Source organism: Hordeum vulgare, chromosome 3H (assembly GCF_904849725.1).
Source record: "Hordeum vulgare subsp. vulgare chromosome 3H, MorexV3_pseudomolecules_assembly, whole genome shotgun sequence".
In the NCBI taxonomy this organism is placed as follows: Eukaryota; Viridiplantae; Streptophyta; class Magnoliopsida; order Poales; family Poaceae; genus Hordeum; species Hordeum vulgare.
The window spans coordinates 398,848,172-398,860,187 of NC_058520.1; positions in this window are offsets into that span (position 1 = coordinate 398,848,172).

Genomic DNA, 12,016 nt, shown 5'->3' on the forward strand with positions numbered 1-12,016 from the left:
ATCATGTAGCTAGAAAAATGTGGCAAGTCATAAGTATAGGAACGAACCAAACATATGCCAAATATACCGTGACATGACTAAGTTTAGCCGTGACAATCTTAGGATGCGAACCAAACAGGCTTAGTTTTGCACACCCCGCATCAATTTTGTGTTCACCTTAAAATATTGTACGTCAAAATTTAATAAATTATGAATAAATCAACTATAATCATCTACAACTTAAAGCAAGCACGAATATGTGCGGGATGTGCAAAACCAAGTTTCCAAATCACAAGACAGGTGTACAACCCATAAAGTGCTTGCGTGCCTGCGTGCTTAGGGCATGTACCATGGTGCTATCTTAAAAGTGGCACGTAGGATAAATGATGAGGTGAAGGAAAAAGAACTCATAAGAAAAGGTTTGTCTTCTTTTATTTAAAAGAAGACAAGAGATGGTCTCTTAGCACAATATGTCTCGTCATGTTTTTAGAAATAGCTAGTTATTGAAGATAAGGCTAAGAGATGACTAATTGTAAGACACTTTTTTATCATCTCTAAATTACATGCAAGATTTAAGATAAAATTATCTTATCACTCATTGTGCATGCCCTTAAAATCTCCTCTCACAACGGATGCCTCATTATGCTTATTATTTTCAGATAAATTCCTTATGCTTATACCCCTCTCACTTTGTCACTATAGTGCACATCTCCCTATCTTGACATTTTTGCTTTCCTGGTTGTGTGTCTACTAGTCAGCCACCCATGTCTCTTGCATGTGTCTGCTTCCTCATTCTCTTGGATGAATAGGCAAAGCCATGTTCGTGCACACGTTGCAGTTATATTGACACCGCCACTTGTCAACCAGACATGTCACAATTTTCCTTTGCCTTCTCAATCTGGTTGGTCCACATGGGAGCATGCGCTCACTTTGAATAGTTAGTAATAAGCAGGACGATACAGATCGAATCCGAATCAGCATGCGGCTTACGGTACTAGTAGTACTTATGCTAAACTTTACAATCATCAATAGTCATTTGAACTGTACTACTTTTGGAAAGTCTAAGTCTTGCTTGGACCACGATGAAACCAACCTCCATCTCTATGGACCATTCCTTGATGGTGGGAAGGTAACCATGCATTTGTTTCTTCTTCTCGCCAGGAATAAGGATCTCAAGCCTGCAATTCTTCACTGTCAGCTGAGGATGACTGGTGCCTGCCTTGCTGCGTATCCTGTCCAATTACAAGGAGTTCCTCATGATGATAGAATACAGATGCTGATATTTAACATCACAAGTCCACATTTTATACGAGCATAAGGAAGCACCGGCGTGCAAGGCGGTGAAAGCCGTACGTTAGCTTGCCACATCCAGAAGTTTGGACATCTCCAACGACGACCAGCAATTTCCCCCCGCACCCGCCCGTAGACAGGGGGACCATTCCCGGACGCGTATGCAAAAGGCTGCCATCTAGTCATAGCCGCATACGTTTCGCCAATTGTTCAAACGAACAGAACGAAATTCATGCAAACACGAACGAATTTCATAGAAACATGATGAATTTCATATATACATGACAGATTTTATTATACTTATATCAAATAAATGGTGCCCGTTTGATTCTAGAGGTGTAATAAATACACCTAATTTATGATTGTCCGCGCTCGTTCCTCGTGTCTGACCATAAGCCCCGAGAACTGAAGCTTTGTATTTTCTAGCTACGCCTTTGTAACCTCCTTTTTCGGATCTCCGAGAAGTGAAGCTATCCACCTTCATGTCGTTGCCAAGAGGTAATTGACTAACGACGTTGAGGCCGCCAATCTTTGCTTCAACGGGAGGGGAGAAGCGGTGGTCTTCTTGGGACCTGAGCAACGACGACTTGTCGTGCACTACTCTTTCTTGCTGTCGGCGACGCCCGCGGATGGGCCAACTTCGTGGTCGTCGCCGCAGGGCGCGGCCTCGGTGATGTCCTCCTCCTCCTCGTCGGTCTCGGCGAACACCGCCTCTCCCATGTCGTCTCACTCCTTGTAGGCGGCCGCCACGTCCGCCACCCGCTGGCGGTACCGCTAGCGGGCAAGGCAGATCTCGCCGGCGGAGCAGTAGGACTCGAGCAATGCCTCCTGCTCCGTCAAGTCCGCGTCTAGCGTGACCGTCCTGCCGGTGGCGAGCTGCTCCTCCGCATGCACATGCTCCTGGAGGAGGTGGTGGTTGTAGGCGCCGTCGTCCTGCGCATCCCGAAAGTGCTCCTCTCCGCCATGTCCTTGTAATCAACATGGGCCTCGTCGATGGTCATGATGCAATGCACTAGCGAGGTTGGCACGAAGGAGAAGGGTGGCACCGATTCGTCGTTGGCAATGCCCTCCATTGAGATGTTGTCAATCTCTGTCTGCCTACCGACCAACAAGACAGCAACAATGGAGGCCATCTCCTTCTTTTGGTCCGACCTTAGCCCATTCTAGAGAGCTTCAGCAGCGGAGGAATCCATGATGGGAGTGGTCCGAAGAGGGATCGGCGACCGATGATTACGCCTATAGGAGGGGCAACGGCTTATATAGCAATGGTGGGCGGTAGAGGGACGAACTAATGGCGTCGGGGACACGTCTTGGCAACCGTGTGTCATCAATATGGACAGCAGGCGGACAGACAAGCGACCATCGTGTCCTTTGAACGTGCAACAGTCGTCTGCACTAGGAATCGGGGCGGGCGGCGATCTCTCGGCCGATGCACCGTTTCAATGCCGGCGCGAGTGAGCAGTCACGTCCACTTTGATCGGGCATGAATGCAGACGCCCACGCTCTGGAGCGGCGCTGACCAAAAGCATGCGGGATGGTGGAAGGGTTTTGTGTGGGTCAGGACGGTCAGAAGCGGGCATAGGAGTGGTCCGGCCTTTCGCAAAACCTCCGTGTTTATCTCCGGTTTACGTGAGAAAGTATGTCCGAACTGTGTTGTGGACCGATAGAGCACCGCGTTAGATGATTTCTGTGGTCCGAACATTGTTGTCCGAATGCATGCGGGAGGTTTGCAGAGGTTTGCAGGTTAACGTGGAGATGCAATTATATCCTTTTTAGAGGAATTTCTACCAGTTAATTAGCATCCGCCTTGGATAATCCAGAACAATTCCAGTCGAGAATTCAGAAGAAAGATCAAACGATCAGGGGTGAGAACGAACTTTGAAGGCGTGTCGAATAAGGTGTGATGGAAGGAAACGAAATAAAGCTAGAGCCAACAGTTTTTGCTGCTAGCTCCACAGAAGATGCATGCATGGCCAATTGGTGCACATGTAACCGTCGATCGATGGCGACGTAGTTGAGCTCTATAAAGTGATTGGCTGACTCGATCATATCGAAGGAAAGGCATATGAACCTGCACTTGCTATTTATAAAGCGTGCCGGCAAGGGAGGCAGATACCTTATTGGCTTCTTCCATTACTGCACATCTGAAGTAAAATATATGACGCGTTGCCATTGAATCTTCTATTAATTTTCATATAAACCTCCAAATAAAGGTAGAAAAAATAGGTTTGTGCCCCGATCAAGTTCCTATATTCGATTACTGCCGCTAAATTTTATGAAATCGTTAAACATACTATGCTTCTTAATTTTAAGGCGTGCTATACGTTCATTGGTTGATCTTTAAAAAGATCGGTCGGATACGAGCCATCAGATTTGACGCATCAAGCGGCTGACTGTTACCATCCAGTCATTGCAACACATGCCTTTCTTGTTACAGAATTTTTATAACAGACCTGTTGTTGCAGTTTTTCTTATGCAGCACACACCTTGCTGCAGATTTTTTATAACATGCAGTTTGTCAGATTTTTATTTTTTATGCAAACATCTTTTTGTTGCCTTTTTTCTTAGCAGCAGAAGATTTGTTGCAGGATTATTTTTACAAAATGAAGCCGCGTCTTATCATAATAAAGTCGTTCATTGCCAAGATTTGCAATAACGTCGTTGTTTTTTTGCGGGGTGAAAGCGTTGTATTACTCAAGAGCCAAGAAGGTCCTCCCTACACAAGCTAGGGACAATGTCCGGGTCAGATCGGAGTCATACCACAATTCGGTCTTGTGATCTCCCATAGTTTGCCAATGTATGGCTTACATCATTTTGCTCTCGAGATGTATGAGTCACAGTACACTCCCTTAAACTCATAAGACGATTCACTTCTGAAATTACCATGACGTACCGCGAGCGGTCTTGGCCGGACGGAGAGATCAATTGCACCACTTGCAGACTGTCACACTCGATGATGAACGGAAGCTCCATCCACTCGAGGGCCAACGCGATTGCCTCCATGCATCGAGCAAGCTCGGCGTGTAAAGGATTTGGGCATGACCAAAGCGATCGACAAGCAAAGAAGATGATGGCCCCTTACTGGTCACGAACCACCATACCCGTGTTGGGGAACGTTGCTTGGAAAACAAAAAATTTCCTACGCTCCCGTCTAGGAGATGAACATCTACGAGAGGAGAGATTGTATCTACATACCCTTGTAGATTGCTTAGCGGAAGCGTTAAGAAACGCGGTTGATGTAGTCGAACGTATTTGCGATCCTTTCACGATCCGTCTCGCGAACTCTCGATCAAGTGTCGAACGGACGACACCTCCGCGTTAAGCACACGTAAAGCTCGATGACATCTCCGCCTCCTCGATCCAACAAGCAAGGGCGGAGTGGTAGATGAATTCCCCGGCAGCGCGACGACGTGACGATGGTGGTGGTGCTGTCCCGGCATAGCTTCGCCTAAGCACTACCGGAGAAACAAGAGGAGAAATCTATCTAGGGAGAGAGTGGGGCGCCAAGGGCTTCGTGTGTGCTCTTGAGGCGCCCCCTCCTCTCTCTATATATATGGAGGGCGTGGAAAACAGACCCTCCAAGCCCTAGGGTACAGCCAAGGAGGGAGGAGGTGGAATCCAAGCCCCCTTCCTTCCCTTCCATACAAAGGTGGACTTTCCACCTTTCCCAACTGCATGGGCCTTGAGGGACTTGTGCACTTGGCCCAATAAGGCCGCGACGTCTCCCCTCAGCCCATGCAAATCCTTGGGACATGGTGGAACCCTTGATGGACTTCCGGACACCTCCGGATGTTTGCAGAACCTTCTAGAAGCTTCCCCATACAATACCGGAAAAACCAAAAACTTTTTCGGTATCCAAAATATGACTTCCCATATATAAATCTTTACCTCCGGACTGTTCTGTAGCTCCTCGTGATGTCCGGGATCTCATCCGAGACTCCAAACAACTTTCGGTTACTACCACACATAACTCATTAATACCAAACCGTCACCAAACCATAAGTGTGCAAACCTTGCGGGTTCGAGAACTATGCAGACATGACCGAGACACTCTTCGACCAATAACCAATAGCGGGACCTGGATGTCCATATTGGCTCCTACATATTCTACGAAGATATTTATCGGTCGAACCACGATGTCAAGGATTCAATCAATCCCGTATACTATTCCCTTTGTTTATCGGTATGTTACTTGTCCGAGATTCGATCTTTGTTATCTCTATACCAAGTTCAATCTCGTTACCGGCAAGTCTCTTTACTCGTTCCATAATACAAGATCTCGTGACTAACTCCTTAGTCACATTCCTTGCAAGCTTCTTGTGATGTTGTATTACCGAGTGGGCCCTAGAGATACCTCTCCGTCATACGGATTGAAAAATCACAGCCTCCATTCACGCCAACCCAACAGACACCCTCGGAGGTACCTATAGAGAACCTTCATAGTCACACAGTTACATTGTGATGTTTGATACACACAAAGCATTCCTCCAGTGTACGGGAGTTGCATGATCTCATGGCCATATGAACAGATACTTGACATGTAGAAAATAGTAGCAATAAACTGAGACAATCACATGCCACGTTCATAGTTTGGATATTTTTCATCACATAATTCCCCTAATGATGTGATCTCATTATCAAATGACAACTCTTGTCTACGGTTAGGAAACCTTGACCATCTTTGATCAACGAGCTAGTCAATTAGAGGCTCACTAGGGACAGTGTGTTGTCTATGTATCCAAACATGTATTTCAGTTTCCAATCAATACAATTCTAGCATGGATAATAAATGATTATAATGAACAAGCAAATATAACAATAATCAATTTATTATTGTCTCTGGGGCATATTTCCAACAGTCTCGCACTTGCACTATAGTCAATAATCTAGTTCAGATCACCATGAGATTCACACCCAATAAGTTCTCGGGTTTAATCATGTCTTGCTTGTGAGAGAGGTTTTAGTCAACGGGTGTGAAACGTTAAGATCCGTGTGTACTTTACAAATCTCTATGTCATACTGTAGATGGTGCTACTATGCTCCACTTGAAACAATTCCAACTGACTACTCCACTATACGAATCCGGTTGGCTACTCAGAGTCATCTGGATTATTGCCAAAGCTTGCATCCTTGTAACCCTTCACAATGAACTCTTTTATCACCTCCATAATCGAGAAAAATTCGTTAGTCTTCAAGTCATTAAGGATAATTTTGACAACTGCCCAGTGATCCATTTGTGGATCACTCTTGTACCCCTTGACAGACTCATGGCAAGGCACACATCAGGTGCGGTACACAACATGGAATACTATAGAGCCTACGGCTAAGGCATAGGGGACGACCTTCTTCCTTTCTCTTTCTTTTACCGTGGTCGATCTTTGAGTCTTACTCAAATTGAACACCTTACAAGTTACAACACATCCTAGAACTCCTTCTTTGACCATCTATTTTGAACTCCTTCAAAATGTTGTCAACGTATGTATTCATTGAAAGTTTTATCAAGCATCTTGATCTATCTCTATAGATCTTGATGCTCAATGTTCAAGTAGCTTAATCCAGGTTTTCCTTTGAAAAGAACTTTTCAAACAATCCAATATGCTTTCCAGAAGTTCTACATTATTTCCGATCAACAATATGTCAACTACATATACTTATCAGAAATTCTATAGTGCTCCCACTCACTTTCTTGGAAATACAAGTTACTCATAAACTTTGTATAAATCAAGAAGCTTAGGATCAACAAAACCTTATGGTTGTATCACATACAACCTTTCCTCAAGGAAAACGTCGATGAAACAATGTTTTTACATCCATCTGCAGGATTTCATAATCAAAAATGCAGCAATAGCTAACATAATTCCAACAGACTTTTTGCATCGCTACGAGTGAGAAAGTCTCATCGTAGTTAACTCTTTGAACTTGTCGGAAACCTACTTGCAACAAGTCGAGCTTTCTAAATGGTGACATTCACCATCATCGTTTGTCTTCGTTTTAAAGATCCATTTGTACTTAATAGTCTTACGACCATCAAGTAGTTCTTCCAAAGTCTATACTTTGTTTTCATACATGGATCCTATCTGGAATTTCATGGCGTCCAGCCATTCGTCGAAATCCAGGCCCACCATCGCTTCTCCATAGCTCGTAGGTTCACTGTTGTCCAACAACATGACCTCCAAGATAGGATTACCGTACCACTCTGGAGTAGTACGTGTCCTTGTCAACCTACGAGGTTTGGAAGTAACTTGATCTGAAGCTTCATGATCATCATCATTGGCTTCCTCTTCAATTTGGTGTAGGCACCACAAGAACAACTTCCTGCACCCTTCTACACTCTGTTTGAAGTGACATTTCAAAAACCTCATCAAGTTCCACCATCATCCTACTCAATTCTTTCGAGAGAAACTCTTTCTCGAGAAAGGACCCGTTTTTAGCAACGAACACTTTGTTTTTTTTATCTACGATAGGAGGTATACCCAACTGTTTTGGTATCCTATGAAAATGCATTTATCAGCTTTGGGTTCGTGTTCATCAGGGTGAAGCCTTTTGATATAAACATCGTATCCCCAAACTTTATGAAACGACAGCTTAGGTTTCTCTAAACCATAGTTCACATGGTGTCATTTCAACGGAATTATATGGTGCCCTATTTAAAGTGGATGTGGTTGTCTCTAATGCATGACCCCAAAACGATAGTGGTTATTTTGATAAGAGACACCATAGGACGCACCATATCCAATAGGGCATGGCTATGACATACGGACACACCATCACACTGTGGTGTTCCAGGTGGTGTGAGTTGTGAAAAAATTCCACACTGTCTTAAATGTATGCCAAACTCGTAACTCAGATATTCTTTTCTACGATCGCATCGTAGAAACTTTATCTTCTTGTTACGATGACTCTCAACTTCACTCTGAAATTGCTTGAACTTTTCAAACATTTCAGACTTGTATTTCAGTAAGTAAATATCCTCATATCTACTCAAATCACCAGTGAAAGTTAGAAAACAACGATATCCATTGCGCTACAATATTTATTGGACTGCATACATCAAAATGTATTATTTCCAATAAGTCACTTGCCCATTCCATCTTACTGACAAACGAGGCTTTCAATCATCTTGCCTGTGAGCCATGGTTTGCATGTCTCAAGCGATTAAAAAAATTGAGTGAGTCCAAAGATCCATCGGCATGGAGTTTCTTCATGCACTTCACACCAATAGGCATGGTTCGCATGTCTCAAGTGATACAAAATCAAGTGAGTCAAAAGATCCATCATCATGTAGTTTCTTCTTGCGTTTTACACCAATATGACTTTAGTGGCAGTGCCACAAGTATGTGGTACTATCATTATTAATTTTGCATCTTTTGGCATCAATATTAAGAACATGTGTCTACGATCGAGATTCAATGGACCATTCACATTGGTGCATGACCATTGAAGGTATTATTCATGTAAACAGAATAACTTTTATTCTGTGACTTAAATAAATAATTACATTGCAATAAACACGATATAATCATGTTCATGCTCAACGCAAACACCAAATAACATTTATTCAGATTCAACACTAATATCGATGGTAGAGGGAGCGTGCGATGTTGATCACATCAACCTCGGAATGACTTCCAACACATATCGTCACCTCGCCCTTAGCTAGTATCTATTTATTCTGTAGCTTTAATTTGAGTAGCTAACACTTAGCAACTGAACCGGTATCTAATACCACGGTGCTACTAGGAGTATTAGTAAGGTGCACATCAATAACACGTATATCCAATATACTTCTGTCGACGTTGCCAGCCTTCTTATCTACCAAGTATCGAGGGCAGTTCCTCTTTAGTAACTGTTCCCATCATAATAGAAGCACTTAGTATCGGTTTTGGGTTCAAACTTGGGTTTCTTCACTAGAGCGGCAACTCGTTTGCCATTCATGAAGTATCCCTTCTTGCCCTTGCCCTTCTCGAAACTAGTGGTTTTACTAACCATCAACACTTGATGCTCCTACTTGATTTCTACTTTCGCGGTGTCCAACATCACGAATAGCTCACGGATCATCATCTCCATCCCTGATATGTTATAGTTCATCACGAAGCTCAGTAGCTTGGTGGAAGTGACTTTGGAGAACTATGTCTATCACTATCTTATCTGGAAGATCAACTCCCACTTGATTCAAGCGGTTGTAGTACCCAGACAATCTAAGCACATGCTCACCGATTGAGCTATTCTCGTTCATCTTTGTAGGCAAAGAACTTGTCGGAGGTCTCATACCTCTCAACGCGGGCACAAGCCTGAAATCCCAATTTCAGCTCTTGGAACATCCCATATGTTCTGTGACGTTCAAAACATTTTGGAGCCTCAATTCTAATCCGTAAAGCATGACGCACTGAACTATCATGTAGTCATCAAAACGTGTGTGTCAGATGTTCGCAACATCCACAGCCGACACTTGGGGGGTAGCACACCGAGCGGTGCATTAAGGACAAAAGCCTTCTGTGCAGCAATAAGGACAATCCTCAGTTTACGGACCGTGTCCTGCATAATTGCTACTATCATCTTTCAACTTAGGTTTCTCTAGGAACGTAAAGAAGAGGGAGCTACAGTGCGAGCTAGTGATCTACAACATACTTTTGCAAAGACATTTTGACTATGTTCATGATAATGAGTTCAATTAATCATATTACTTAAGAACTCCCACTCAACTCAACATCCATCAGGTTGTTCGAGTGATACATGATCCAAATTGACCAACCCACGTCCGATCATCACATGAGATGAGTTGGCTTCAATGGTGAACATCTCCATGTTTATCATATCTACTATATGACTCGCGTTCGACCTTTCGGTCTATTGTGTTCTGAGGCCATGTCTATACATGCTAGGCATGTCAAGTTTAACCCAAGTGTTCCGCGTGTGCAAAACTGTCTTGCACCCATTCTATGTGAATGTAGAGTCTATCACACCCGATCATCACGTGGTGTCTCATAACGTCGAACTTTTGCAATGGTGCACACTTGGGGAGAACACAATTTGATCTTGAAATTTTAGTGAGGGATCACCTTATAATGCTACCGTCGTCCTAAGAAAAACAAGGAGCATAAAAAGGATTAGCATCACATGCAAATCATAAGTGAAATGATATGGCTATGATCTTGTGCTTTTGATCTCCATCTACAAAGCACCGGGATGATCTCCATCATCACTGGCACAACACCATGATCTCCATCATTGTGTTGTCATCGAGGTTGTCACGCCAACTATGCTTGTACTACTATTCCTACCATTTTAGCAATAAAGTAAAGCATCACTAAGTGCTAAATAATTAAAGGCAACCCTATGGCTCCTGCCAGTTGTCGTAGCATCGACATGCAAGTCGGTATTAACTATTACAACATGACCATTTCATACATCAAATATATATGATCATGTATTCGGCCATATCATATCACAACATATCCTGCAAAAACAAGTTAGAAGTCCTCTAATTTGTTGTTGCTTGTTTTACATGGCTGCTATGGGTATCTAGCAAGAACGACTCTTACCTACGCAAAACAAGAACGGTTTTACACAAGTTACTATTTAATCTTCTCCAAGGACCACCTCTGTCCAATATGATTCAACTAAAGTAGGAGAGATAGACACCCACCAGCCATATTTATGCAACAAATCGCATGTCAGTCAATGGAACCGATCTCTCGTATGTGGACGAGTAAGGTTGGTCCCGGCCGCTTCATCCCACAATACCGCCGAATCAAGAAAAGACTAAGGAGGGAAGCAATCTGAATATCAACACCCACAAACTCATTTGTGTTCTACTCGAGATGTCATCTACGCATAGACCTAGCTCATGATGCCACTGTTGGGGAACGTTGCATGATAAACAAAAAAATTCCTACGCTCACCAAGATCAATCTAGGAGACGCACATCTATGAGAGGAGAGATTGTATCTACATACCCTTGTAGATTGCTTAACAGAAGCATTAAGAAAGGCGGTTGATGTAGTCGAACGTCTTCGTGATCATATCACGATCTGTCCCACGAACTCTCGGTCAAGTGCCGAACGGACGACACCTCCGCGTTAAGCACACGTACAGCTCGATGACATCTCCGCCCCCTCGATCCAGCAAGCAAGGACGGAGTGGTAGATCAATTTCTCGGCAGCGCAACAGCGTGACGGTGGTGGTGGTGGTGGTGTTGTCCTGGCAGGGCTTCGCCTAAGCACTACCGGAAAAACTAGAGGAGATATCGATCTAAGTCGAGAGAGGGGTGCCAAGGGCTTCATGTGTGCTCTTGGGGCGCCCCCTCATCTCTAAATATAGGTGGAGGGCGTGGGGGAACATACCCTCCAAGCCCTAGGGCGCAGCCACGGGGGAGGAGGCGGAATCGTAGTCCCCTTCCTTACCTTCCATACAAAGGTGGACTTTCCACCTTTCCCAACTACATAGGCCTTGAGGGACGTGTGCCCTTGGCCCAATAAGGCCACGACATCTCCCCTCAACCCATGCAAACCTTTGGGACGCTGTGGAACCATTGGTGGACTTCCGGACCCCTCTGGAAGTTTCGGGAACCTTCTAGAATCTTCTCGGTACAATACCGGAAAAACCCAAAACTTTTTCGATAGCCAAAATATGACTTCTCATATATAAATCTTTACCTCTGGACCATTTCAGAGCACCTCGTGAAGTTCGGGATCTCATCGGGGACTCCAAACAACTTTCGGTTACTACCACACATAGCTTATTAATA